Source organism: Limulus polyphemus, unplaced genomic scaffold (assembly GCF_000517525.1).
Source record: "Limulus polyphemus unplaced genomic scaffold, Limulus_polyphemus-2.1.2 Scaffold67, whole genome shotgun sequence".
NCBI classification, from domain to species: domain Eukaryota; kingdom Metazoa; phylum Arthropoda; class Merostomata; order Xiphosura; family Limulidae; genus Limulus; species Limulus polyphemus.
The window spans coordinates 1,187,138-1,193,137 of record NW_013665677.1 but is presented as its reverse complement, the minus strand read 5'-3'; the positions used below and the strand labels follow the sequence as shown (position 1 = coordinate 1,193,137).

At 32.8% G+C, this 6,000-nt stretch overlaps 1 protein-coding gene across 4 annotated transcripts in view; it reads left to right on the top strand.

Annotated features, from left to right (window-relative positions):
* LOC106465421 (protein c-ets-1-A-like) overlaps positions 1 to 6,000 on the top strand; it is a 64,177-nt gene that overhangs the window by 35,802 nt on the left and 22,375 nt on the right. The window lies entirely within an intron of this gene.

Below are 6,000 nucleotides of genomic sequence, written 5' to 3'. Positions count from 1 at the left end.
CATTTCCCGTAGAAATTATTTCCGAGAAACTTCAGCAATACAAGTCCTTTCTTAATTAGTTTATTCTTTCTCGGTACAACTTTGCAATATACAGAATTTCCACAGTCAACACGTTTGCAATCTCGATAACAAAACACACACTTTATATTACCGTCATTACTGCTCGCTTGACTCAATTATCTGTCTCTATATTTATTTGTCTGCAATTAATTGCCGGGCTTATATACTAAAATAGAGGGCGCCTGAAAAAGACCAGAGCTGCCAGGAAAAGTCACGATCCTTCGAGAATCTCACGAAGTGTTACAAGCGTCACGTGACTTCCGCTGTCGTAACAGTATATTATACTGGAAATTACAAATTCAAATACAACTGTGTTGTAATTTGACTTTATTAAATGCCAAAATGGTTTACAGTGAAATAGAATGATCATGCATGAGCTTGTGCCAGATTAATGTTATAATAATATATGTTGGTATGTGGCTTTGTAATCAAAGTGATAAACAGATCCTTGTCCGTTATCCATTTTTCAGCATTCACCTAGTAATCCTCAGTAAAGCCTTAACGTTTTCCCAGAGCATTGAACTACCCCAGGTACTGCATCAGAGGCAATACCCTCCGTTAATTAATTGGAAACGCACTAAACAAGTAATTAGTATATCACTCAATAAAGTTTTACTTAAATAAGTACAAAAAAAAAGAGAACTTAAAAGAAATCCTATTTAAAGAACAGCTTATGGGAGTTAAAGATATGATCCATAAAACATAACATACTTATTGAAATTTCACAAAATGAACAGGTTATGAGTTATTAATCAGATTGTTTACATAGTACATATATAACCACTCTCGTCGATAAAGCAGCAAACAACTTTGTTTTTATTAAAAAAAGTTATATATATATATGTATTAAACTTTATGTAAAACAACTATGGTTTGATTTAAAAACGTTTAAGCCTTCAGGTAATGAGGTGTGAAAACACTTCCTAGTTTTATCACACTTTGGAGTGCATTCTGTTAACTTTTGTAATGTAGTACTTCCAAAATACATAAAACACCATACAAATTTAGGTTTATTGCCGAGACAAAAAGTTAAGATTAAGGAATTACGGCAATGGTCTGAAATACATTAAAGAACATTTAAACAAATACTGTAATATTATCATAGAGAACCGGTATTAATGTGGATTTGAATATCAACATCGTTAATCAAACATCCAAGTTCAAAGTTTTTAATTAATCGGACGTTTTCAACTTTAGCATTATAAACTTTCCACTTCCAATTACAAACATTTCTAACAAGTTATGTTTCGATGTTTATAATTCGTAGCTTATTAGATACAATATAATTTGTTCAACACTACAAGACTTCTATGACAGAACTCGTAAAATCATTCGCATGTTAAGTGTTGTTGCTACTAATTTTCCAGAATCTCGCGAGCTTTTTAAAACTTTCATGTCTACACCTAAATTTCTTGGAAATGTTTTAAGATGAATCTCATTAGCATATTGACCACCATTAGTTTTACCTCCCGTTAATTTAAGCTCTTACCATATGTAGCTAACACTAGCTACAAGCCAGTTCCAAGTATGTTGCAACCTAACACTAATGTCTTATGACAAGTAATATTGTAATCATTCTTCGCCGGCTTGTAACAGGCGTGTACACCTTAACAATTGTTGTTGTATCAAACAGTTTATCAGTAAGCACAGTAGTGCTTAGTATGTTAGGGATGGGACGGAAAAAAAATGGCCGACGCATATTATGTATTACTCATCATAGTCTCAAATCTCTCTTATAACAATCTATGAGACTTTTATAAACACCTAACTTACGTTTTAGAGGTTTTCGAAAGCTATTAAGACCTTCAGTTTAGCCAAAAACATCACTAAACTAGAGAATCAACGAGTAGCGTAACAGCTGATTATTCTGTTTCGGGCGTCAGTAGGCCTAATGCTCACCGATGCTTGAAGTTGTTGCGATGATTTACACACCAAAATGTTGCATCTTAACTTAGGGAGTGCAGAAGCAGTATAGCGTTTCACTGACTTCAACACATGATGTCCATCAAGACAACTCATCACGCCAGTCTAAAACTGCTGCCTTCATAGTGACTACCATTCATTATAAAAAAAGAGGGAAAACAGGTAAAAAAATAGACAAAAATAAAGATGATGTAGGGATGTCAAAAAGTACAGAAATAAGGTAGGGATGAAAAACATACAAAAATCCCTACATAAGTAGCCACTGAATCAATATTACAAGCTTATTGGAATTAGCCACTGTAAGACTGTATAGCATTATTCAGTTTAAATGTTTTTATTCATATCTGAATTCATGCAAATGAAAGGACTCAACATTTAGTTGTAGATAAAAGTTTTTCGTGGAAAGATTTGGCTACTTATGTTGGGATTTTTGTATTGTTTTGTGTATTCATCTCTACCTTGTTTCTGTACTTATTGCCATACTTACGTCATATTTATTTTTTCATTTTTTTCCTTATATAAATAGTGTTCCGACCACTTCTATGTTTATTGTATCCCAGCTGGCCTGAATAACTCTGGATTGAGCGAAACGCATCGTAGGCAGTTTATATGACAAATATATTGTGGTTGGAATATTATTATTATACACTCTTCTAATTCTTGAAAAATCCCTAACGGATTAGATTAAGAATGTGGTGCTTAAAAATATAATAGGCCTAATTCTAATATTATATGACAAGTAACATTGTTGTAGCCTACGTTTCTATGTGTAATTATTACTGAGTTTTTCGAGTCTTATCACGTGTACTTTTTGGCCGTTATAGAAAATTCAATTTTATTTATTACTTCCTGTTGCTTGCTTCATGAGTTTTGTTGTCAATGACAGAAGTTAGTTAGACACACGGATTAGTTGACACACCTCATAGTATGTTTTATATATTGTTTTTCTTTTTATTACACTTAACATTTTTATATTTCAATTAGAGTACCAATATCTTAGCTGTTTATTGTACAATTCAGGTATTCATTCATTTTCTTACTTATAATTTTGTATCTTCATAAACATTAGTTTTTGGTTTTACTAGTATTACGGTCCTGCTACTTGACTCCTAAACAGTAACATGTGTCGTAGCAATTTATCTCAGATGGCAGGCTCCTCTAAAGTTACACTGTCGGGACCATTTAATGTGTTTTCATTGGTCACAAGAGGTTTTTAGAGAGGACTGTGGAAGGCTTTGCTTATAACGGTTATACTAATGTTACGTTTTTCAACGAACATTAAACCTACGACTGTATTTGAATCTAACAACTAGTGTATGTGTGTTACGTAAGTGATAAATATAGTATTCTTCCTTTCATATTACTTTAATGAACAGTATTGGCTAGAATATAATGTTTACTGTATGTAATTTTAGTATTTCTTTTATTATTTATTATTATTGTTATACATTGACAATAGAGGTTGTTTTACGTTTTTAATTTAGTGTGTAGATTTAGGACTAACCTAAATCTTCTGAGCTGCCAAACCTCGCGAGATATTATTGGGGTCCTTTGGTGGGTCAGCGGTAAGTTTACGGATTTAAAACGATAAAATCCGAGCTCGATTTCCCGCATTGGATAGAATTTTGTGCTAAAACACTAACAACATATTATTGGCTTTACAGACGAAAATATCGTTAAAAGCGAGGGTATACAACTAATGAAATAATGCATTCTTATTAATTTACTTGTCATTAGACATTAATGTTTAAGCCATTATATTCTTTAACACTGCATTCTATATCTAGTCCCTTAAGGATTTTCAAGAATTAGATAAGTATTCCAACTACATTTTATTCGCCGCATCCATTGCCGAGACGCATTCCGCTCAATCCAGAACTGATCATGCCGACTGCGACACAACAAGAAATATAATAAAAATAAGAAATATGTAATAAAGGTCGGAACACTACTTATATAAGCTATTTGTTACCATAATAATTATTATGGTGTGAACACCTTTTTCAAGATGGCGAAATATGATTATAATAATTTATTTGTCATTAGACATTAGTATTAGGCCGATATATTTTTAACTCGTGTTTGTCGTGTTCCAGACGATCCTGTGGTAGAGTTCTAGATATCGTTGTTGTTATTTAGTCGATGTACATGAAATAAGGAACTGTGAAGCTGACAAAATAATTATCTCATTCAGATGCATTTATGAAGTAAAAACTTTTCTATATACGTTTTAGGCCACGTTGAGACCCCGCATAAATATACTTGTTGTGTGTGTGTGTTACGCTGTCCTTTAGGCCCTTAAGACTTACAAAGGTTGTGGTGCGATTGAATGGATAATGGAAATGTGTTTTAATTAAGGCGTTTCTCTCTTATGAAATTATCAACTGTCTTATTAAATCAAAGCACTTAAGTAACATCGTTTTATTGGTTGTATATAAACTCAAACTATTTAACTCACAATTTACTTAATTCTTTAAAACACAATTTTTTTCTTATATGCGGCCCGGCATGGCCAGGTAGTTACGGCGCTCGGCTTGCAATCTGGGTTCGAATCCCCGTTCCGCCAAACATGTTCGCACTTTCAGCCATGGGGGCGTTATAATGTGACGGTCAATCCCACTATTCGTTGGTAAAAAGAGTTGCTCAAGAGTTGGCGGTGGGTGGTGATGACTAGCTGCCTTCCCTCTAGTCTTACACTGCTAAATTAGGGACAGCTAGCGCAGATAGCCCTCGTGTAGTTTTGCGTGAAATTAAAAAAAAAGACAAAGAAACAAACTTTATGCTTAAGAAAAAAATGAAATATTGTACGTGTTGCCTCCATTCTCGTTACTCCATAATTAAATCGGATGCCATATTAAATGGAATTTTCGTTATATTTTTACGAAATTATTTTACCATCGCTGTTACAAGACTTTAGACTATTTATGTATAATCATCATAACATTCCGTGACATGAAAGATAGGTTTAAAATACTTAACAGAGATCACGTGTAAAAGGATGGAGGATTTTCTGAGGTGTGCTTTTAAAACACGTTGATCATCGCATTAACTTTCGAGCGTGACGAAACCTAACTGCCTATTAACTTATAGTTTAATAAAATCCATTCGAAAATGGCCTTATATTTTCCAGTCATTTCATTCCACTTCTCATCTTTACACATGCAAATTTACTAATATTATGCTTCTAATGTGACTAAGTGCGAAAACAAAGGTATCAAAGACAGAAATAAACAGCCCACAGAATTGTTTATTCAGTTTCATCAATTAAACTATAATTTTATCACAAGGAAGAGAACAGTATAATAAAGTATGACAGCTTCTACTTTATCCTATTAACGTTTCTGTGGATTTTGTCGTGCAATGACATCGAGAATTTTTTAAAATGCACTACAAATTATGTCGATTTAAGTGTGATTGTTACATAATTTTAAGATGTTTATGTTCTCAAGTATGTTATTTATTATGTTTCTTCACTATTTGATTAAGCTAAGCCTTACTTTGTTTTAGTCTTCTCTAGATCAGTACAGTTTACTTACTCCCTTATCGTATTGCATGGGTTTAGGTGTACGGCACACTGACAAAACAGAACTGTGAATGTGATTTACACTAAGAAGATGCAAATATTGTCTTTCTGGAAGTGAAATAAATAACGTTTCTTTTTATCTTCCTTTTTTTTTTGTTTTTACATGTATATGTAGAGGTGACATGATAGTGTTACTTTTTTTGGTCTTTCGACTACCGCTACCTTCTGAAATAGATAAAAAAATTCGTACCTGCGCATTTCGATTATCTTTAAAAAGAATTACCTGCCATGACTTTTTTATCAAATATCATCTTATATTTCTTTGATAAAAATAAAACCTTTTTCTTTTTATGTAGCTTGATTAAAAACCGATTTGTTAAAAAAGAGAGAGAGAGAGAGAGTGGGTGGGTGAAACTTCAATATTATTTTATTTTGTAATTAATGTATGTAACTGTTATCGTCGTATGACTAAGAAAATTAAAAACTTGAGATGT